General features: G+C 38.9%; 1 protein-coding gene across 1 annotated transcript in view; it reads left to right on the top strand.

Moving 5' to 3' along the window:
* The window catches only part of LOC145984459 (uncharacterized), a 63,595-nt gene that overhangs the window by 407 nt on the left and 37,495 nt on the right, over window positions 1-25,693 (top strand). The window lies entirely within an intron of this gene.

Raw genomic sequence — 25,693 nt, 5'->3', positions numbered from 1 at the left:
TGTTGCCCCCCCCCCCTTTGGCACTTTCTCCCCAGTTTTGAAACCCAATCGCCGCCACTGGTTAGAATAATTTTGATTTCCTAATGTATATTGTGTATGTGTGCGTGTGTGTGTGTGTAAAGCTACACCTGCACATTTCAACATGTGAAGACATATGGGAGGATGCAGAAGTAGAACCTCACGCATTCGCAACATCGGCCAATTGTGGAGATGATGTGGTTCAGCATCACACTCCGGCCGCCTTTACCCTTTCCTCCATACACCCATTTATTAAAGGCTCGGTGGACCCAGAGCCACTCCATGCAAGGACATTGCTCTGTATTGATGCTTGATTGGTTTTATTTTAAAGTCCACTTTATGCACAGTAAGGCTAATCGGGACTGAACCTACAGTTTAAAGTGGGATCCGAACCACTATGTGCCTCCACCGGGTATCGAACCCGGGACCTCTTGATTTCAAGCCGACGGCACTACCTACTACTGCGCCCTGTATTGATGCGTACAAAATATGGTGCATCTAGGGTGGGTCCTAACCCCCCCAAAATCTCATTCTTGTGTAAACTTAGTTTAATTTTAGGCGTAATTATATTCATGTCATAAGCCGAATCTAAACAAAATTTACGGCTCCTCTTAGACTAAAACTTTCAGTACACAGAAACAGGTTTCCTTAGTGAGAACTGAAATTCAAGGAAGTGGTTGATCAACCAAAATAACTCTGTGAGGCCTGAGGAACATAGACATCTATATCCTGATATTTTGTCTTTGTACTTCATCCCTACATTATTTTTCTTCAATATCTGTTCCTCGGGTCATGCCAAATCAACTGGGATCTGAACCTTGACATCTCAGAAATTAATAATTTTTGATGCAGTGGTAGCACCAGTAAAGTTGACGAAAACTGACAAATTTCAGAGTTTTTCGGCTCTTAGTCAAAAAAGCAAAAATCCCAAAATTTGACCACATTTTGAAATCTTTACACAGCTGTAGATCAAAAACTATTCGACCTAGAGAGTTCAAATTGAAATCATTCTCTTTTGCTTTTAATGAGCTTTAATTTGAAATGCAATATGACTGTGTTAGTTGAATTTTGTAATTTTTAAGAAATTTCAAAAAATGTTTTTTGAAAATCTCAAAAACACAATTTTTAATTATTTTTTAAAAAAAATATACGATTTGAAAACATAAATTGACTATTTGTGTGCAAAATTTTGTAATGGGAAGGCAATGGGTTCCTATGGAAATTAAATTTTTGTATTGTAATGTGTGCGAAATTTGCTTAATTTGTTGACTTCTATGTTATAACCACACCTATATGCTAAGTGGTTGATGTTGAAGTCTTCATGTTAGTCTATTTTATAATTTTTGGACTACAAATAACAAGAAAATACCTAAAATTTATCACTTTTAATATCAGGTAAGCAAATTCAAAAATATAATAGGGGAAGTCATTAAATAACAGGAATTTTATTCTAAACTTCATGGAGATTTATGCACAACGAAAATTTGAGTTTCGGCACTTAAAAGGTTCCTTAGCAACACAACATAAAGGTGTCGTGACAATCGAGCAGTATGCGCCTGCGCAGTAGCTCGTACAGCATGGCCGCTCCACTGTTGACTTGCACCGTCGAAGAGCTACGAAGTGTTATTCGTTTTTTGTGGTCAGAGGGATTGAAACTTTCTGAAATCTATAGGCGTGCGCACGGGAGGGCAAGAGGGCGCAGCCCCCTCTAATACTCTTGCTTAGGAATTTAGTGCAGAGGAATCTTATCACCGTTATTAAACGATATTATGCTCTTTACATAATTAAGTAACAGGTGCGGCAGTGAAACGGGCGATTTTGAAACCTCCACCAGAGATATAAATTTATTCACAGCGATATCAAACAAATACAACATGAATTTACAATGCTTGCAATTTGTGATGAATGTTTCTGAACAACGTGCACATCTTGCACAGACATGTCACGGCACAAAATGTCCATCACTTGAAAATGACATCACGCAGGTGGCCCCCATTTTCCGTCACACACATGCACTTCCACCCCTCTTTCTCACCATATCACCCGTTTCCTCAAAGTTCTGTACCCACAATTTGATAGCATGCGACGACGGGACTGGGGCATGACGTGCGAGATGGAAAATGGCACGAAATACACGCTGCGCGGCCACGTAGCTGTCGTTGTTTTTGTAAAACGCCTTCACGGCAAAAGCGCGTTGTTCACCGGTCCACGACGCCATTTCGACTCAAGGAATATAGAAGTATCTTAGGAAGAGCATTCCGAGACACGGAGCTCTCCCATTGGCTAGAAGCCGCAACGAGCTCTGACGTGACCAAGGGGATCTGTCAAGGGGCGTGGCTCGCGTAGCAATGGAAGCTTACGGGAAATATTTTCATTTTTAATTGTCCATATCTTGCTTCTGTTAACCATTTGAGGCAGAATAATAAGCAAAACGCAAGGAATAAGACCTAGGCAATAATATGAAGAAGTTTACAGCACGCAATTACAATAAATGGCGTTATACAAATCAAACAAAAAGTACTCACGACTATCCTCTTATATCGCCCCTACATTGAAATCTGAAGTTGCGTATGGGTAAATAAATACAATTTTACGTATTAAATATTTCGCTACCACACCAATACTTATTATCCTTCATACCTTCAAATTTTCACAGATGTTTGTTATTAATAATTTGTTCATTATAATTTATATATCTAGTATACATAGGATGTCGCTGTTGTCATATGACGTCGCTTTTCTACGTATTTAGGGTAACCGCAACAATAAAAATGAATGATGAAATGATAAATTTGATGGGAGCGTAGGCTAGATGAGTGTGGCAAGCACTGGCGTACGCAGGGGGGGCTTAAGGGGCTGCAGCCCGCCGAAATTCTTAGAAAATAAAAATATCAAATGAAGACAGTAATGAAGTAAAAAAAAAACAACTTTAAAATGACCCCCCAATAACTATTTTTGTGTTTGAATAACTTTTAAAACGAAGGATTAAAATGGTAATTGGAGCTCGTATCTAATGAAAATAGAACAGCGACAACGGGATATCAGCGAAATTGATTTTCGGCGATACATTCTATGAACCAATCTCATTCTGTTCAGTAAAGGTTAGATTCATGGCACTGAACCCGCGTACAATTTGAATTGAATTAACATAATCCTTGAGTGAGGTGGAAATGGGTTTTGGATATTTTTTTTTGTACATGTGAAAATCTTTAACTAGTGATGCACACATGCTTTCGTTTACATTAAAGTTTACACTATGGTAAAATTGCAGAAATATTCTACCTAAACTGATTTGTGTTTAAAAAACCGTAATATCAAAATATGTTTTTTATAACTTAATGAATAAATAATAAATGGATAAAATGCAATGTCGTGGGAAAGCGTAATCCCTTAATAAATTCAAGAAAACTCGTGCCAGCTCGATGGCGAATCTGGTCAACCGCGTGTTCGACTTTGAATCCCATCACTGAAGTTCCCGACTTGGAGTCACGTCGTGGGCATTGATGTTCTTTGTGCCTGCCCTTTCATCAATTTTATGTGATCAACACTCATCGCCGCGATTAACCAAAAGTGGTAAAAAAGCGACGTCAAATAAGAAATACATGAACAATAGGCCTGGTCTCTGTCTTGGTTTAGCAATGTGATTTGTTAATCACTATACGGTGGAGGCCGAGGCGGAAATAAATATCAGTAAGAATAAAAATTCATTACAACTTACCCTTCCTGGAGACTTATGATTTTGAAGACGATGCTACCCACTGTCGTCTTTTTCTCGCTGCACTTGCTTCCATGGACTTGAGTTTCATTAGTTTATTCAAATGTCGAATTCTAATAAAAGTTCTTGTTCTGACATACAGGGAAATAATCCTTTCGTTAACTTCAGGAAATTTTGACTGAAATACTGTCTTTAGAGTGTCCATAACTTTATGTTGCTTGGAAACAGTTGACCCATGGAAGGATGCAAACACAATCTCAAATTGAATAACTTTTTCCATATCCGAACCACTACGTGCCTCCACCGGGTACCGAACCGGAATCCCTCGATTATAAGGCGATGACGCCACCACTACACCATCGGGGAGGCCCTCAAAATAGAAATAGATGTGGTGCCAGATTCTTTAAAGCCCCAATTGGTACACTCTGCAACAGCACAAGAATGCTTACCTTTGGCACGCTTATTCATGGTACAGACACCGAATACACGTAATACGACCTAAAATTACTCGCTTTAATATTCAAGACAAACAGCACAAGCACTTCTGTAAACGAATACCTGATCGCTACTACTGAACCTGCAGATTTTTCTGACATCTGGGAGAAATCTGTGCCTCGAAGTTGGCTTATACCGAACAATGAAAGCCATGTCGCTTTCGGAAACTGGAAGAAATTACTTTCCATTTGAATGTTCCCAACTGCAGGTATGAACCCCCTCGGTGTACGTCAAATCGTCTATCGTATATCCCTTACCTGGAGGAATCGCTAGAATAACGCTCTATGAACTCAGAAGCGAACCTTGGTTGAGGCATGGGTGTGTATCATTGTGTGTCTTATCTATTTCATCTTTCATTTTCACTTCATTGCCCTAGTTTGCTCTATATGTAAAAAAGCGACGTGAAATAATAAAACAGATTGATTGAATTGGCGTTTTAAGTCCAGTTTATGTACATTGAGGCTAATTGTACCTACAGTTTAAAGTGGGATCCGAACCACTACGTGCCTCCACCGGGTACCGAACCCGGGATCCCTCGATTATAAGGCGATGACGCCACCACTACGCCATCCGGGAGGCCCTCAAAATAGAAATAGATGAGAACGTTAATTGGTTCAGTAACGATCTCGCTAGCCAGCGAAGGTTTAAGGCTCGAGTCCCGCCTGGACATTGTGTCCCTTTGCGGGTGTCCATCAATTTCATCCATTCGTTACTCATCCTCGCCTTCCAATTAGGTAAAAGTTACAGGAAAGCAACCCAAAAATAAGAAAAAAATATTTGCCTCGTAATGACGCAATTTGACAAGAACGACCGCAAGATTTTTTCACAGGAGAGGCAGCAGTGCTCAAAGAGGGAAAGGTTTGGGAATGCTATCTCTCTAGTTAAGAAAATCCTCTTAAAGAAAATTCCCCCACTAGGATAAATTGCATAGACATCCTCCACCCACTGCATTTTGTCTATGATTTTGCAATATACTCGTACTTATTATGTTATGCAGCAGTAACTTCAATTAATTCTTGTCAACAATAAGAAGTTGCTGAAATTCTACTGCTGGAAATTTTTAAAATACAACACTACCTGAATATATGTACAATATATTGACATAATTTGATGCATGTTTCTTCCGTATCAAAAAAAAACTACGTGTTAAATAAAAATTAAATAAGAAGGATACTGTTATAGACATTCGTATTATTGAAACTGATGGCAATATTTGCATTCATACGGCTTAGACGTTTATTATTGCTTAACTGTAACTTCATAATAATAATAGTTTTAGTCACACACACACAATACCGAAATTTTGGAGCTTCCCGTGGATGCAACTCGACAGGACCCAAAGACTACAAAAAAGCCTAAATATAGGGTCGTTACACACACACACAATATATATATATATATCCTGAGTGCCCAATTGTATTAATTTCCACGTAGTACACCCTGGACTGCATTTTACATACTAGTGACTAGCGAGGCTCTGGCGTCTGGACTCGTGGCCATTATAATCCTCGGTGGGGCTCGTATTGTGTTGTCCTTACATGTTTATGATTGTCCCTTCATCCGCCTCATCTTATCACGATTCATCCTCATCTTCGCGATTAGCCAGAAGTAGCAGAAAAACGAAATAATAATAAATCAATATGTATGTATGTGTCGTTCATTTAAAGACGATTTCTACTGGGTTGATCGCTGCTATGAGGATGAATGATGAACTAATGAGTGGAGAATGAGACAAACATTGCTATATGCCTTACTATGGTTCAAACTGGGGCCTCTGGCTTCCTAAAGCGTTATGCTGTCATGAAGACCCGTTGTATACATGTAGGTAGAGGGACTTACTTAATCCTTTTCGTTCAATCTTACTCTCTCGATCCTGTTTGCAGTTATGTCCACGCTATAATTAATTTAGTTAGTAAACTATTTGCATGAAAATATGCGCACGAGACTCTACTCCCACCCCCCTCCAGCACACACAGGAATTTAAAATTGTTTCACTTTACGATTTTTCGGATGTTCTATCTATTGTGCTCGTCTCAAGATGAGACCCTCATCTAATAATCATTTAACTTCATTGCTGTGTCTCGTAATCAAGGAGTCCCGGGGTCGATACCCGGTGAAGGCACATGGTGGTTCAGATTCCACTTTAACCTGTAGGGCCAGTCCCGATTAGCCTTACTGTGCATAAAGTGGACTTATAACACCAAATCAACCAATAAACCAACCAACCAACTTTATTGCTGCGTGTAGAAGTGTAGCCAAATAGTGTTAAAGAACCAAATACATTGATTCCCTTTTTGCTGAATTCAGCATGAATTTGTTCGTTTGCCACCCTCAGTTAACTTGAGAAGGTACGGGAAAGCAGTGAAGAAGAACTGCATGTTATCAACATTGCTTCCCAAGAGTTATAATCGCCTCTATGAGGCGATAAACTTGTATGATTTTACATGTTATTAAGCGGCCCGCAGCTGAGGGTTCCCCTTTTTGACGTCACTCTAGCAGAAGACCTTCACGTGCCGCTGTAGCGCGGGAAGCCGGAATAGCACCCCCTGATTTCGACTGAACACCGATATCAGTGTCAATGGCAAAGATTTGTTGTCCAGATGGCACCACTCCCGTTTTCTGCTTGCTTACGTAACTTGCTATTTCCAGGGTTGCCAAATCGCCCGTTTCACTGCCGCACCTGTTATTTTCAAACCGACGAAAGTACCAAGCAACTACGTAAGATGCATTATTTCCTATGTAATAGAACTATCCAACATCGTTCTCTAGCAAATTTCTTGTTATTAACACACGCATACAGTTTATTCGATCGTTTTGTTATCTATGTGTTTGCAAGATAAATTGCCCATACATTAGAAATCGGTAGCAGCGATTACGTGACAAAGTGGGGAGAGGACAAGGATAGTTTACTTTTTCGTTGTAGACAAGGCTTAGCATTAAGAGGATATAGTTTAGGGGCAAAATGTGAGGGAGCATCGCCCCCCTAATGGCCATCACTGTCGGAAATGAACATATTATGTGAAGTTGTTTTGAATCTGCTGTATGAAAACATGTTCATATGTAAATTAGGGAAAATAATGGAGGGAGCAAAGAACATCGGTGCCACGGAAGTGTGTATTCTTCTAATACAGTTATTTCCAGTGGTTCCAGACCCACTCTATATACGTCCCTGTTCCATACCCATCAATACAATAACACAGTGAGATGAAATGAGGATTTTCTTTCTCCAAATGAACTTTCATCAAGGCTCCTGATCGATCTGCTGTTTCACTGTCTTAGTTGCTACGCAAACTGGCCTCCCTCTCCGGTGTTCATCACTGACATTTCGTCTTCAGTCTTCAAATCTTTCTACCCAGTCATATACCCTCCCCAGACAGTGGCGTGCCCAGGGGGGGGGGGTTGGTGGGGGTTAAACCCCCCCCATTGGTTTCGTCATTTAAAAAAATTCAAAGCAGAAATACATTTTATTTCATAAATTGCCAATATTGTAAAATGTTTACATTTGGCAATGAGAAATGTATTGCTTCTTCAATTACTTTTGATAATATTGGAGTTGAGTTACAGCAATGCACAAGCATTCATTCATTCCTTAGTCACTGAAAAGGAAGGAAAATTTCCTTCTCAGTATGGTCAAGAAAAGAGCCGCAACCCTTGGAATGCGAACTGAAGGAATCCCTCCTCCCCTTTCCAGTGTTGCCAACAGCACGAGAGAAAAACGGGCTAAATCGCACCCAAAATGGAGCTAAAATTCACATCAAAGGGGCTAGATTTACAAAGGTGCGGCTGCGCACTGAAAAAAATCCTGGTTCTTAATTCTTGGGTGTTTTGGTGCAAAATTTCTGAAACTCAAGAACCACAACTAATCAACTGCCAAGATGAGGGGCATACGCTCAAGTAAATTAAATTTTCTTAACTTAAATAATTTATTTCCCCCGTAAATTGTGGTGCAGTAGATTACACAAAAGCATTACACATTTTCGGCATATTCCTCCTTCATATATATGCACACGTACACTCGCACACACACACGGCCGCACGCACGAACTAGTCTCTGGGCGAGCCTACTGTTACGCAGTGTTGCCAACAGCACGAGAGAAAAACGGGCTAAATCGCACCCAAAATGGAGATAAAATTCACATCCAAGGGGCTAGATTTACAAAGGTGTGGCTGCGCACTGAAAAAAAATCTGGTTCTTAATTCTTGGGTGTTTTGGTGCAAAATTTCTGAAACTCAAGAACCACAACTAATCAACTGTCAAGATGAGGGGCATACGATCAACTACGTAAATTAAATTTTCTTAACTTAAATAATTTATTTCCCCCGTAAATTGTGGTGCAATATACTACACAAAAGCATTACACATTTTCGGCATGTTCCTCCTTCATATATATGCACACGTACACTCACACACACACACACGGCCGCACGCACGAACTAGTCTCTGGGCGAGCCTCACTGTTACGAACGATTCGTCGATTCCGCACCGCACTTCTGTGAACTTTCAAGAACCAGATGCAATGCAACTGAACAAAGATTCGCATTTTCTGGAATCGACGTTATCCGTAATTCACCTCGGGCTACACAGCATACCCCAAAACCAGAAACAAGGGGATAAAGTGACAATGTGCACTTGCTACCTGCTCCCCAGGATGGTTCGCAGGACGAGCTTGCAGGTGCAGAGGAGGGTCGGTTAAGTGAATTATTCTTTGCAGTTTACTGAAATACCAAAAAACATTGCATTACTGAAAGGGCTAGATTTGTAGCAAGATTTCTCTCTGTAGGGCTAAAAAGCCCTTTGGGGCTTTTGCTGAATTTTGGAGCTAAGTACGTACTCAAAAGGGCCAGTTCTGGCCCCAAAAGGGCCAACTTGGCAACACTGCTGTTACGAACGATTCGTCGATTCCGCACCGCATTTCTGTGAACTTTCAAGGACCAGATGCAATGCAACGGAACAAAGATTCGCATTTTCTGGAATCGACGTTATCCGTAATTCGCCTCGGGCTACACAGAATACCAAAACCAGAAACAAGGGGATAAAGTGACAATGTGCACTTGCTACCTGCTCCCCAAGAGGGGTCGCAGGACGAGCTTGCAGGTGCAGAGGAGGGTCGGTTAAGTGAATTCTTCTTTGCAGTTTACTGAAATACCAAAAAACATTTCATTACTGAAAGGGCTAGATTTGTAGCAAGATTTCTCTCTGTAGGGCTAAAAAGCCCCTTGGGGCTTTTGCTGAATTTTGGGGCTGAGGACGTACTCCAAAGGGCCAGTTCTGGCCCCAAAAGGGCCAACTTGGCAACACTGCCCCTTTCTGTCACGCACGATGACCCTCTTAGGAGAATGACCCTCCCTTTCCTGTTACGACAGTGCTGCTAACTTCCCTTTTCTTTCTTTTCCCTTCTTATACCATTTATACCAGCAGAGCAAAGTTCTGTGAGATTTGAATCACTACAATTAGTAGGCAAAGTAAGTCAAAATCTTATTTCGCACCTGGATGCATATTTATTTCAAAATATCAATAATTATAATAATAATAATAATTGTTGCAGGCAGTAGCGAGGCATGGTTTTACGAAGGAGGCAAGCGATGTTTTGTACAATAGCATGCCGGGAGGAAGGGAGGGGTGAAGGATGCGTTATATAGCGCAACTGGCCCAGTCAGTTTCATAAACAAAATAAAAGCAATTAATATGCCAAAATATTATACGTTTTACTCTTGTGCTCTTTACAAATTAGATATTTTTTTCGCAACCAATTTCCAGCCTTCAGTTTATTGAATTTTCTTGTAACACGTGTGAAAGATCTCGCTTGAATTTGTGCGTAAATAATTTAGCAGTTGCCAACACTACTGACACTGACACTACTGGTTGCTGTCAACACTGGTGACGTAATTTGAGCTGGACCAAGCTGGATGCATGGTTCAGACATTCGACCGCCCGGTATCTTTGTCCCAAGTCCTGGTGTTCACTGGGGTTGTAGCGAGTTGCAGTCTGCAAGGTAGCAAGTCGAAGTGGTCGTGTTGTGTGTTACGTTTCTGCGTGTGTAATAGATTTTTGACGTGGAACTAAAGATGGATAGAAAAAAGAGGAGAAATACATTATTAGATTATTTCAAAAAGAAACAAAAAATGGAAGTTGAAGCTTCACCTTCCACAAATAGAGCGTCAGAAAAGGTCGATTTAAGTTCAGAGGAATTCCATCCGAATTGCGAGAGTGAAACGTGCGAACTTTCAGACTCTTGATATTCAACAAGAAGGCATAACAGAAGATATTGCAAACCTTGTTACAAAATTATGTCAAGGAACTGTCGAGGTAAGTGACGTTCATTATTTGATAGCAGATATATCCATAGGCGGATTTAGAATTGTTTTTCTGGGAGGGCATAGCATGTGCTGTAAGCATACAATCGTGTGTGTGCAGGGGAGGGGTGTGCCCGCGTGTGTATGTCTGGAAGACGTGTGTAGGATGTCACCCTATATCACCAATAAACTTTCGCAGGGCGAGAGAACATTATGATGAACAAGTTTCCTCAATGATTTCAGGGGCCTCACCGATGGTGGTGTAATCAAAGAGGTCCTGGGTTTGATCCCCTGTGAAGGTGCATTGCACAGTGGTACGTATCCCGATTTAAACTTTAAGACCAGTCCCGATTAACGTATCTGAATATAAAATGGACTTTAAAATCATTTACTTTTTGTTTTGTTCACGAACCCTCGAAAAACGATATTACCTATCTTATAGATCCACCAAGGTATTTGAAACCCTGGCGTCGGAGCAGTGGCACTAATGTCGCTAGTGTATATGTATGCAACCACATTATAAAATCACGGTTGGCATGGACAGTTTTATTATTTTGTAGGAAAGGGATAAAGTTTGTATTACGACACGGGATAGACTAGATAGGCATCCTATTAACTGTAAATATTCCTTACAAATCTTCTGAATATTTCTCTTGTACAAACGCAACAAATACAATAAGTAATATACGTGTGCAGTAATAAATTCATTTTCTGAAAGCATCTTTTCTGGCATCAGTGGTCGAAGTAGGGGATGCTGCCTTCAGTTAAGAAAGTTTCACAAATCATACCCCCAATTAGAATAATTTTCATATTGAGCATCCTCCACCTACTGTATTGTCTCCATGTTGATCCATACAAGGATGTACCCCCTCGTATTTCCAAAATCGATCAAACATCCCCTCCCTTTTCGGCTACGAATTTGCATTTCGAGCACTGTCTGGCAAGATTTTGTCGGGCTCAGTGGCAGATCCTGTGGTGCGGTACTGGGCTTCGGAGGGGAAGGGGGAGTGGCCCCTTCAACAGTTGGTTTCGCAGTTCCATAACGTTAACATTATACAAAATTCCTCTCCATAGACCTAATATGAAAATGAATATGACACATTAATGACACTGTAGTAGAAAATGTTAATTACTGAAGCGGTTCGTATTTGTTTGTCGACTGTCAAACAAATGTTTTGACCAATAATATAATAATACAATGCCAAAAATGTACACAATATTTAGCAAAACCATCTCCACAACAAGTACAATGTTGATTGAATTGATGTTTTAAATCCACTTTATGCACAGTAAGGCTAATCGGGACTGGGCCTAAAGTTTAAAGTGAGATCCGAACCACTATTAGCCTCCACCGGGTATTGAACCCGGGACACCTTGATTACAAGGCGACGACGCTCACACTGGAATGAAACTGTGGTATCGTCATCTTGCAGCAATGCAAAGACGTCTAGTAAATGCTCTTGAAGCAATTGATATATGCAGTGAAGTATATTTCCCTGGGTAAACACACGTTTGCTCATATTATGTACAATCCCGGAAACAACAACATCAAATGAGAAATCATTCTCAACTTTGAGGCACTTGAAGACCTATCTTCGAAATACCTTTGCGAAGAAAGATTAAATGGGTTAGCTGCTCTGAACATTCACCGGGATATAAAAGTTACTTGTGACGACATACTGTCAGAACTCACACAGAAACCTCGATGCCTAAATTTCAGAATTTAAATTGTTGAACTGTGGTACCTTATTTATTACTGTCTTTAAGACATCAAGTAGTCTTAATCTCTTTAATGTTGTTACAATGTTGAGTGTACATATTTTTTGTTTAAAAATTATATTTGAGCAATTAAATATAAAATATTAATAATTTGGAAATATTCAAGCAGGTGCTTTTATATGATGCAATAAAAACATGAAGCATCCATAGCAAATACATTGATTGCGTTCATTGGGGTAAAATCCAAGTATATTAATTATCTAATTTATTACAAGAAATTTGACCTGTGAACTGGAAAATGTGTTAGATTGATAACCCCCCCCTTACGAAAATCCTGGGCACGCGCCTGTCCCCAGACTTACACAATTGTCTCCGTACTGAACGTTCATTCAGCTCTAGATTTCATAAAGTTTCACTCCATCTGACCACAAAAAACGAATAACACTTTGTAGCTCTTCTAAGGTGCAAGTGAACAGTGGAGCGGCCATGCTGTACGAGCTACTGCGCAGGCGCATACTGCTCGATTGTCACGACACCTTTATGGCGTGTAGCTAAGGATCCTTTTGAGTGCCGAAACTCAAATTTTCGTTGTGAATAAATCTCCATGAAGTTCAGAATAAAATGCCTGTTAATTAATGACATCTCCTCGTATATTTTTCAATTTGCTTACCTGATATTAAAAGTGATAAATTTTAGGTATTTTCTTGTTATTTGTAGTCCAAAAATTATAAAATAGACTAATATCAAGACTTCAACATAAAGCACTCAGCATATAGTTGTGGTTATAACTAGACTTCGGATTGATATGCATTAAAAAACGTCAAAATATGCATGCAACTATGCACTAAAAATCGCAATAATATGCCCTAAAATATGCAATAAAGAAGTAAATATTCTTCTTCTTCTTCTCTTCCTTTCCCTTATGCCGTTAACCGTCGGGTACCTCGTTCTGTTCATCTCATCCACTCCGTCCGGTCTCGACTCATTCTTCTCATTTCGTTCTTAGTTTTTCCATATTTTAGTCCTATCTTTTCTATTCTATCTTCCCATGTATTTCTTGGCCTGCCTCTTTCTACTCTACCCTCAACCCTCATCTTCATCACTTGCTTGGCTTTCCTATCTTCATTCATTCTATTTACATGTCCATACCACTTCAGCTGGCGTTCCTCTACTACTTCAGTCATTGTCTTCTTTCGTTTTACCTCTTCTCGTATTCTTTCATTTCTTATTCTGTCTCTTCGAGTTTTCCCCACTGTTCTTCTGAGATATTTCATCTCTATTGCTTGAAATTTACTTAGATGTTTATCTTGGAGTGCTAAGCTCTCTGTGCCATAGCCCATGATGGGAACTACAATTGAGTTGTAGAGTTGCATTTTTGTTTTCGTACTGATCTCTCTTTTTCCCACTAAAGTATTACTCATTAGCTAGTATGCTGATGCTGCCTTCTTTGTCCTATTCATTATCTCTTGATCAATTTTCCCACTGCTACTTATGATGGTTCCTAAGTACTCATATGTTTCTACTTTCTCTAGTTGTTTCACTTCGCATATTATATTCAGGGCTTCATTTTCCGTGTCCTCTTTAGTCACCCGCATGATCTTACTCCTTTCTATATTAATTTCCATGCCTTTCCTTTTAAGTTCTTCATACCATTCTTCCACTGCTTGCTGAAGTCTCTCAGGTGTATCTGATATCAGTACGATATCATCGGCATACAATAGCGCTTGGATATATACTGGCCTTAATCTCCACAAACCTATTTTCGTTCTATGTGTTCGTGGTTTGCATATTTTAGCAATTTCGTCTAAAAATACGTTAAATAGGATTGGACTGAGGCTGTCTCCTTGTTTTATGCCTTTCTCAATGTCAAATTCACCTGAGAGCTCGCCATCTACTCTAATTGTTCCTACAGGATTATTATATACAGTTTTTATTGCATTCAATAATCTTACTGGTACTTTCTTTGCCTCCAATGCTTCCCATACATATTGCCTAGGGACTGAACCAAAAGCAGCTTTTAGGTCTATAAAAGCTATATATGTGTCCTTGTTCTTGGCAAATCTTTTTTCCATAATCGTTCTTATAGTATATACATGATCTTGTGTTTGCCTTTTAGGGCGGAAAGCTGCCTGCTCCTCCTCCATATCTTCCTCCACCACTTTCCTGAGACGTCTTTCTAGTACCCTTGTGTATAATTTATAAGCGACTGATGAGAGGCATATTGCTCTGTAGTTATTACAGTCATAGCTACTGCCCTTTTTATGTAATGGGATAATGATATTTTTTTCCATTCATTTGGTATTTTGTTTTCCTTCCATATTCTTTGAAACATCTTGGTCAAATTCTTAACTACTTCCACACCTCCATATTTTATTAATTCTGGATTTATTCCATCTGATCCTACTGCTTTACCTGGCTTCATCAGTTCTATTGCTATTTGTAATTCATCTTCCTTTATTTCCCCTTCTATATCTGGGTCTTGAACCTCCATGTATGGTCTATATATCACCCCTACCTGCTCTGGGTTATTATTTTCTTTCTGGAATTTTTTACCATAGTGTTTCCGCCATACCTCCAACACATCCTTTTTTTCTGTGATCAATTTATCTCCATCTTTAATGGTTCTTATTGTTTTTCCATATTTTCCTCTCAAGTTCTTTACAACTTTCCAAAATTGCCTTGTATTATTTTCTCTAGCTTTCATTTCAACCATATTTCCAAATTTTTCCCAGGATGTTAATTTAGCTTCCTTCACTATTTTCTTGACTTCATTTCATTTTTCAATGTATTTCCTTCTATCTTCTTCTGTCTGAGACATAATATATTTTTTCCATGCTTCCTTTTTGTTTTTTACTTCTTGTTTCACTTCTTCATTCCACCAAGATGTTTTCTTTTTTCTCGTATCTACTACAGGGTGTCCCACGAACGGCGCAACTGGGAATTAAGAGTGGCGTTACTTTGTAACCGAAACCTGTACATACATAAGTCATACACCAAATGTTAGCCCTGTCCAAGTAGATATTTTTAAACATAGAAACAACAAACGGGGTGCAGTGTTGTTCATGCAGTGTTGCCAAATGTAAGTGAAAGTGTAAATTTATTTTTCCACAAAGCATGGAAAATTGCATGTCAAACATTCGTACGGAAATTTGGACGTCAATTTCCACCTTGGGTAGGTGGACTATTTCGCCATCTATAGTTCAGAGAAGAAAACCGATCGTTTTCGCGCATAGCCAATCCTGAAATGCCTCGTAAAGGCGTACCGGTCCAAATGGGTGTTTTAAAAAAATTATGAAGTACAGTGGCAAGACTGTTGATGTTTGAAGGCAACAAAAGGTGTGTTTAGTGATTATCTATGACATGGAAATACTGGAAACAGGAAAAAAAGAAATGAAAATTATGGTGAAAAAAGTGTTACTTACCTACTCGTGGCAACCATGCAATGCGATAAGAGCGCCCACCGAACGAGAACAAAAGAATCAGTTAGTTGTGTACTCAGAACTGTTTGAGCCGTGCATTTCGCATTGTTCGTAGGGGAAGATTAGAATTGTTCTGCGAAATGAAGTACTCTTTGGAAGAGAGGGTGTTCATTGTGGAACATTATTTTTGTTCAAAATCGTACGCTAGTGTAAAAACTGTGTTTCGCGAGAAATATCCGAATAACAGTGTTCCAGAAAATTCGACGATATATCGACTTGTTTCCAGATTTCGTGAAACAGGATCAGTTAATGACAAACCCTACCACAGACAGACAGACACAGTTTTGACACAAGGTGTGCTGCAGGATGTGGAGCAGAGAATATCACAATCTCCCAGGAAATCTGTTCGTAAACTTGCTGCACAGTCAGGTGTATCAAAAACAACTACTCACAGAGCGTTAAAACAATTGCACCTACGTGCATATAAGGTACAGGCTGTTCAAGAACTGAAGGAAGCAGACAAAGGTGCACGTGTAAGATACTGCCAGTGGTTTAGAAATTTTATTAGAGACAATGGTGTGAATATTTTGGATAAGGTTTTTTTCACGGATGAAGCATGGTTCCACTTAAATGGATATGTCAACAGTCAAAATTCTCGACACTGGTCAAGTAACAATCCCCATTTGTTACATGAACGATCACTTCATCCACAAAAGATTGGTGTGTGGTGCGCCATTTCGCGGAGAAAAATAATCGGTCCATTCTTTTTCAAGACAACAGTTGACGGAATAGTTTATCGTGACCTTATCACACAGTTTATTTCTCTGTTGGAACGTGATGAACGTGATTGTTGGTTTCAACAAGACTCCGCAACATGTCACACGTCTAATGAAATTTTAGACATGTTGGCAGAGTTGGCAGATTTTTTCTGTGGGGTTATTTGAAACAAACAGTTTACATTAATAACCCAAGAACACTTGATGATCTAAAAATAAACATTTGCACAGCCATTAACAATATAAACCAATCAACCTTGCATAAAGTTGCTTCCAACATGATAAAACGTGTTGATGAATGCCTCAGGGAAAATGGTTGTCATTTTCAACATCTTTTGTAAAGCTACACTGCCTGTTACGCGCATTGCATGGTTGCCACGAGTAGGTAAGTAACACTTTTTTCACCATAATTTTCATTTTCTTTTTTTCCTGTTTCCAGTATTTCCATGTCATAGATAATCACTAAACACACCTTTTGTTGCCTTCAAACATCAACAGTCTTGCCACTGTACTTCATATTTTTTTAAAACACCCATTTGGACCGGTACGCCTTTACGAGGCATTTCAGGATTGGCTATGCGCGAAAACGATCGGTTTTCTTCTCTGAACTATAGATGGCGAAATAGTCCACCTACCCAAGGTGGAAATTGACGTCCAAATTTCCGTACGAATGTTTGACATGCAATTTTCCATGCTTTGTGGAAAAATAAATTTACACTTTCACTTACATTTGGCAACACTGCATGAACAACACTGCACCCCGTTTGTTGTTTCTATGTTTAAAAATATCTACTTGGACAGGGCTAACATTTGGTGTATGACTTATGTATGTACAGGTTTCGGTTACAAAGTAACGCCACTCTTAATTCCCAGTTGCGCCGTTCGTGGGACACCCTGTATTTTCTTTCCGCATACTTCTTCGGCAGCTTTTATGAGTGCCTTTTTAATTCTCTTCCATATTTCTTCTATTTCAAGTTGTTCTACATCTGGTCATCTTGTCAGTCTGGCTGTTACCTGTTCTTTATACTCTTCTTTCTCTTTTTTCTGTAGCTCATTTATCTTAATTGTTTGGTATTTTTTCATTCTGAGCTTTGGTGGTATCGTGAAGAGTGTGTCCACTATTAGTAATCTATGATCTGTACCCAGTTCAGCACCTCTTATAACTTTAACATCCATTATGTTTGTCCTAATACTACTGGTATATATTATGTAGTCTATTATGCTTTTAGCATTTCTACCTTCAGCCTGGAAGGTTATTTTATGTATCTCCTTATGTGGGAAGAAGGAGTTTCTAAGAAGCAACTGATTTCCTACACAAAACTCCAGTAATCTCTTGCCATTCTCACTCAATGTATTTTCTCCCCCGTAGTTTCCCATACTACCATGGGCTACCTTCTTATCTTTACCTGTTCTTGCATTTACGTCTCCCACTATCATTACATACCGTCCCTCCATTACTTCTTTATCTACTGTCCTCTGGAGTTGTACATAAAATTCTTCCTTATCAAGCACAGAGGCATCTTCTGTTGGTGCGTATACTTGGATATATGATATTTTATATTCTATATCAAATTTTACTACAATTATTCTTGAGTTAACTGGTTCCCAGCCACTGACCTTTGTTTCATATTGCTGACTTGTTACAATTCCTACCTCTTCTCTTGATCTTCTTCCCTGTCCAACACCTGAATATCTCAAGGTACATCCCTCCTCAAGTCTTTGTGTGCCATTTCATTTCTTTCTTACTTCACTAATTCCCATTATGTCTATCTTACGTATCTTTATTTCCTGTACTAATTCAACTTATTTTCCTAATATAGTTTTAATGTTCCATGTTCCCATTATCGTTTTCCTTTTCCAGTCCGGTCGTTGTTGTGTTGATCTGTCCATTCCGAGGCTAATGTTTTTTCTCTGAATCCGTTAATACCCTTGCGTGGGGGATTGGCCCAACGCAGGGTGGATTTATTTAGGGTTTACTCCCCTAGGGCAGTTGGCTTTACCATGCCTTTTGAGTCTCCCCACCCTTGGTTTTTTGTCAAGGTATCCTTCCCTTAGCCTTTGGGGATCCCTATCCTCCCTGCAAGGCAGCAGGGGCAGTGCTTATTTAATGGCGGCACTTCCTCGCCATGTCACAGTGCTGTCAATAGGCTTTTCTGAGGTTTAATGAGGATGGTCCTGCCACAAACCAACCCCCTCCCCCAGACCCTGTTAGCACTGCCGCCTCGGTCCGGGATTGCTTATTTGGCATTGCCTTATTCGCAGCTAACCACCATATCTGATGGCCGTTCGCTATCCGCCACCTGCGACCCGCCCGGTTGCTGAGGCTCGCCCCTCCTATAGGAGGCCGGGAAGAAATAAATATACAATAACAAATTCCTCCTTTAAATGATCAAGTTTATTGTAAGTACAAATGTGAATGAGTTACAGTGGCATAAGATATTGATGTATGTAAAAATTTAACATAGTCTATTTATACAAAACAAGAATTGGACTCAATTTGACATGTAATACAAGAAATTGTAATACACTGAACTGTACTTCTATTTACGATGAAACAACATTTGAACTCCAAATTAAAGTTACTGACCTTTAGAGTTGCAATACACAACTATGTATTTTTCAAGATTTTGTGGCAATTTTTTTTTCGCCTGTCACTTCACACATTTTTTTTTTACACGGGAAATGTTATTTCTGTCTCACAACTTGTTAGAGGGCAATATTTTAACGAAGAAATGTCACTTGCTGAGAAATCTGGAAAGTCTTGATTCACTTTTCTTTGAAGCACCTGACTAACATGTGATACAAATTTTAATCTTGGATTTTTTGTAACAATTGACTCTGTCTTTTGAATAAATGATGCTCCAACTTCCCCTGGAGGAATTTGGGTTGTCACTGATTGGAAGAGTTCTAGGCCACGTTCTTCCAATTGTGTTATTCGCTTTGGAAGTTGACTGAAGTGAGCTTTGATAAATGCAAGTTGACTTTTGATATCGTCTGCATTGCTGGTTTCCACAGCTTCCTGAATACACTTAGCTTCTTCGGGATCCAATTTACTCAGTATCTGGAACATAAAATGAGACCAGATTTTGTTTGGGGTCAAGCTTAAGTGACACAAATTACAGTAGATAGTAAAAAATATTTCATTCCTCAGTAATTGTGTAAAACTTCGAATAAAATCGTGCCAACGAAAAAGTATTTTACACGTTCATTCTATACTTTTTAGTGTATATCTTTCTGTTTTCCTTTATTTATATTTCTGCCTTCAAATTCTTTTCCCTCCGTCTCCCTGCAAGTACAGCCGTGACACTAAAGTTTTTAATCATGTTAACACAATTACCACCATGATCTCATTGAAATATTGTATTCCCAAAGGAATACGAGCTTGCATGCAAATTTTGGATCAGTGAAATTGGTTGAAAATGATTGCAAGATTTTAACAGAAATACAGAGAAAGTGCATGCATTTGAAGAAGTGAATTAAGAATCGATTGCAAGAATTGGAAGACACGTGAACATAGGTAATATGCTGTATAAAATATATAAATTATTGACAACTTACTTTTCTCAGATCATCCAAATGTTCGCAGTAGTACAGTGTCTCTCAAAAGTTTTAGGACAACAACATTTTAAACTAGGCAACCCAATTTACACAAGGCGTTGGTGGGTTGCATGTAGAGTTAGGCTCAATTTCAGGGTTGCCACATGCACATTAGGTATTTATAAAATACGCGAAAGAAAGATATCCAAATATTATTGCATAAAACTAGAAAAAAAATCAGTATTACATTTGTTGCAATACTCTCAGAAAGAAACAACGTCGATTTTCTAGTATTTCATTGTTGATGAGTCTACACAAAGGAAAAGTGGAGAGAGGAAACGAAAGGGAACAAAGGAGAGGAGAAAAGAGAAAGCAATAGGAGAAGAGGAAAAGTAAAGAAGGGAAGAAAATAGAGGACGGAGGAAGTGGATAGGAGAAGTAATAAGGAGAAAGGAAAAGAAGAGAGAAAGGAAAGCGAGGTGATGGAAGAGGAGGAAAGGAGTTTGGAGAGGAGAGGAGGAGACGAGAAGAGGGGAGTGGAGAGTAGAGTAAAAGAGAGAAAGAGAGAAGAACGAAAAGATGAGGAGAACAGTGCCGTGGATAAGGAAATATAAGACAGGAGAGGAGATAAGAGGAGTGGAGAAGAGTGGGATGGAGACAAGAGGCGAGAAAAGTAGGGAAGGCGGTATGAGATAAAAATAGAGGAGAAGGACGGGAGAGAAGAAGGAGAAGGAGAAGTTAAGAACAGAAGGGACTGGAGACGAGAGGAGAGAAGGGGTAGTTGCAGAAAATACGTCTCGGCGTCAAGAACTGATGCATTGATGAAATTATGGACATGAAACATTCATTAACATTTTATGATGTATTGGAGAATGTATTAGATCGGTGCGAAATTCCTTTTGGCCGAGTTCAGAGCAAGATAAAATTTTCCACGTAAGATCTTTGATTTTACCTGCGATTATACCACTAAAAACATGAATGTAATTTTCATATTTATAAGAATTATGCAATTTTTCTCCTCTTCTCGGTTCGTTGAAATTTTGTTATTTAACATTTCCCCTCCCCCCATCGTTAATTCCAAACTGAATCATTCCGTTTCATACGGCGTGGACAATGAACGCAATGGGATATGTCTAAAACGTACGAAAAGTTTCTGCCACCGGAGGGGTTTGAACCTACGACCAACAAATTATCAATCCTTAACGGTAACCACTACCCCACAAGCTTTCGCTCCTGAACACAACTAGAAGGAGCTGACCAATGTGAAATGCAGATGCAACCCCCCTCCTACATGTCATGTGCAAAGAATACTTGTTTGTAACAAAGAAAACGAAGGCAATACGACTCGGCGAAAACATTTAATGGAGAATTGCACATGATGGTAACTTTTCAGTCGATGTTTGTGAAGGTATCTTTGCATTGAACTCGAGTGGAAAAAGGGGTAATATTAGTGTGTCCTGAATTGACACAAATATAAATGGTTATTTCATTAATATTTGTCAATGTCTTTGAAGCAGAACACAATTATCGTTAGAGTATCATAAGTCAAGATCTGATACGTGAAAACATCCCTTTGATCGTGTGTCAATTCATTTATTTGTTTATTTTTTTTAGTAAATTCCAGTTTTAGAAAAATCTAGGTTAAGAACCCGGTCCTGTTCTTTGTGATTCCTGGCAAACAAAAATGCTTATTGAATGAATATTCGGATAGTAATATAGTATGCTTTATCGTGTAACATGTAAGATACCTATTGGGATTACCGCGTAGTAGGGAAACCGATCCATGAAAAACAAAATATAATTGAGTGGTTGTTTTAATAAAGATAAATATTTTTTTTATTAATTTTTCCTCATTCCCTTGTTTTTCTTATTTTAATAATAACAATAACGCATGGCTCAACAGCTCTCGAAGGGCTCTGGCCTATCTCCCGACTGCCAGTCTCCCTCCCACAATCCTGCCAGTGATCTTTAATCAGATGAGGTGACATGGGATCAGCACGTCGAACCCTAAACCATTATGGTGGTTATTCACCTGATGTTTACATTTCCTGTTCGGCACGGTCGGGACCCTACTTCTGGTTTTGAAAGAGTAACATGGATTATAAAGATGTAAGGGTAATATCTTGCAGAAAAGACGACAATCATTGCGTGGCTGTTGGTTGCAATATGAGGTCCAGAACGAATAATTTTTCTCAAGTATTAATCTTTTTTCGACAGACCAGATACGAAAACTCAGTGGATTCAGGCAGTAATGCAAAAAGGCTGTGAACCACGACATGAGAAAGTAGGCCTTAGACACGTCACTTCATCGCCGTTAAATAAACCCAATGAAATATTTAAGTGTTTTTAAATTATAATTTTCTAACGCACATATGTTGGCATAACAAATTTAAAAGATGTAAATTTTTACAACCATGCATGTTATTATCTGTGGAAGAAAGAACAGTTAAGAGAGTTGTTTTCTAGTAGATACACAATGTCGAAAAATTATCCATTCTGATATAATCAGAATAAATTTCAGTTGTTTTTTTTTGTTTTAAGTACACTTTATGCACAGTAAGGCTATTCGGGACTCAACCTAGAGTTTAAGCCACATTGTGCCTCCAACAGATATCGAATCCTGGGACACCTTGATTACACGGCAGCGACGTTACAGCTACGTCATCGGGAAGCTTCGAAGTATTTGAATGTTTGTAAATAATGTAAGCTTTATTTCAACCTGCCGAATCATCCAACTTCCTGCATATTCGTATCATGTGTGGAATTGCCTGTTTTTTTTTCGTTTTCGTGGAATTAAAAAACAACTGGCATAGCTATATATGTTAATGATTAATTAGAATGGTAATTATAAAGAATGAGAAGTGGCCAAACATAAATTAGAACCAACTTAAAATACACGTTTATGTAAAAATTGATCTGTGGTTTTATTAATGAGAAATAAAATGTGCACTTTATAACTATTAGGCTAAGTAGAATATCTTTGTTTTTCATCGGTGTATTTAATCTTCCTTTTACCTTTAAGAATTTATTATTATTTACTTATTTTTTAATATATAAAATCTGTAGCTTAATTTATAAGCGAATGAACTTTCTTGTTTAATGTAGGCTATATACCAACGAAACCATTGGGTTCGATACCCGGTGGAGGCACATAGTGGTTCGGATTCCACTTTAAACTGTAGATCCAGTCCCAATTAGCCTTACTGTGCACAAAGTGAACTTGAAACATCAACTCAAAAAAAAAACAAAAAAAAAACGAAACCATTGGTAGAGGATCAACATTGTCTCAGTAAAGATTTCTATTGTTCCATAAATCTTCATCCAATGTCTCCGGGAACTGTATTACGCTACTCACTCGTAGCTCCCCAATTTCCTCACGATGGTGGGTTGCCACCTGTCCTATATACAGGCCGAGAACCCAGAGACTGAACCCAGGCGGACTCGAACACATGCCGTTCCGCAGTCGGAGTCCAAAGCACAGCGCCTTAGACCGCACGATCACGGAGGAGGACTTTTCTTATTTTACTTTTGGCTAATCGCGAGGATGAGGATGAATAATGAATAGATAAATAAAAAGAAGGTCACGCACAAAGAACAGGACCGGGTCTTCAACTATGAGTATTTCAACCATAGACCTCATTTTTTTTAAAAAAAAAAAAATATAAACAAAATTACTATTTACACTAAACTTCTTATCAAGGCCAAAATAGTTTGTAACTGTGAAACTACCCCCTGAATGCAAATTGACAACATTTTTTTCATGTGAGAAAGAATTAAATGTGTGGCACACATAGATACTTCTTGCGAAAACAATTAACTGTGCCCTGTCCCAGCATGTCTGGAGCAAAGCCGCGCATAGCGGAAGAGAAGGGGAAAGAGGGGAAGGGGGATTGAGTGGACAGAGCGAGGCAGTACACGCTGCTGGAAAGGCTGGTAACTGCAGTGGATCTCTTCCCTCCATGCAATTCCGTTCCTCTCATATGTTCATCGCTGCTCAGATACTTGTTTCGTTCACCTGCTCCAGAGATAAGTGGGACAGAGTGTAGTTCGCATACATGTAGCAAATAAGGCAACTTATCTCAGAATGAAAATTCCACAGAGTTTTCAAACGTTTGTTTCAGCATTGATGACTGGACACGGATCACACATAATCCCTTGCCAAAATCTAGTGGTCTAAAATAATTTGAAAACTTGAATGTATCTCTTTACAGATACCAAGTTATAAGGAACTATTTCGTAGATGTTCATGTAACCGTTATAAAATTACAAATAAAATATATTCACAACCTTAGATATACTAATACGAAGAAAGAAATTCAGAGTAAGATTTCAAATGCATGTGTATAAAGTAATTATACAAGTACAGAGCAATATGAGAGTATTGAACTTTTTTTTTTTTTTGCAGGATAACGTTTACAATATTGAGGCGACAGAATAATTAAGAAGGTAGTGTATTGGTTAGAGTTCTTGAGAGCATTGTAAGCGGTCCTAGGTTCGATCCTCCATACGAGGTGTTCTTTCTTTTTCTTTTTAAAAATATTTCTCCTTCTATTAAACAAGAGCATGGCAACATTGTTTGTAATAATAGTTTATAGTGGCTAGATTGTTCTAAAACTGGAATTTACTAAAAAAAAAATAAACAAATAAATGAATTGACACACGATCAAAGGGATATTTTCACGTATCAGATCTTGACTTATGATACTCTAACGATAATTGTGTTCTGCTTCAAAGACATTGACAAATATTAATGAAATAACCATTTATATTTGTGGCAATTCAGGACACACTAATATTACCCCTTTTTCCACTCGAGTTCAATGCAAAGATACCTTCACAAACATCGACTGAAAAGTTACCATCATGTGCAATTCTCCATTAAATGTTTTCGCCGAGTCGTATTGCCTTCGTTTTCTTTGTTACAAACAAGTATTCTTTGCACATGACATGTAGGAGGGGGGTTGCATCTGCATTTCACATTGGTCAGCTCCTTCTAGTTGTGTTCAGGAGCGAAAGCTTGTGGGGTAGTGGTTACCGTTAAGGATTGATAATTTGTTGGTCGTAGGTTCAAACCCCTCCGGTGGCAGAAACTTTTCGTACGTTTTAGACATATCCCATTGCGTTCATTGTCCACGCCGTATGAAACGGAATGATTCAGTTTGGAATTAACGATGGGGGGAGGGGAAATGTTAAATAACAAAATTTCAACGAACCGAGAAGAGGAGAAAAATTGCATAATTCTTATAAATATGAAAATTACATTCATGTTTTTAGTGGTATAATCGCAGGTAAAATCAAAGATCTTACGTGGAAAATTTTATCTTGCTCTGAACTCGGCCAAAAGGAATTTCGCACCGATCTAATACATTCTCCAATACATCATAAAATGTTAATGAATGTTTCATGTCCATAATTTCATCAATGCATCAGTTCTTGACGCCGAGACGTATTTTCTGCAACTACCCCTTCTCTCCTCTCGTCTCCAGTCCCTTCTGTTCTTAACTTCTCCTTCTCCTTCTTCTCTCCCGTCCTTCTCCTCTATTTTTATCTCATACCGCCTTCCCTACTTTTCTCGCCTCTTGTCTCCATCCCACTCTTCTCCACTCCTCTTATCTCCTCTCCTGTCTTATATTTCCTTATCCACGGCACTGTTCTCCTCATCTTTTCGTTCTTCTCTCTTTCTCTCTTTTACTCTACTCTCCACTCCCCTCTTCTCGTCT

This window comes from Lepisma saccharinum, chromosome 2, assembly GCF_977018435.1.
Source record: "Lepisma saccharinum chromosome 2, izLepSacc3.1, whole genome shotgun sequence".
Lineage (NCBI taxonomy): Eukaryota > Metazoa > Arthropoda > Insecta > Zygentoma > Lepismatidae > Lepisma > Lepisma saccharinum.
This window is presented reverse-complemented; position numbering and strand designations above follow the sequence as displayed.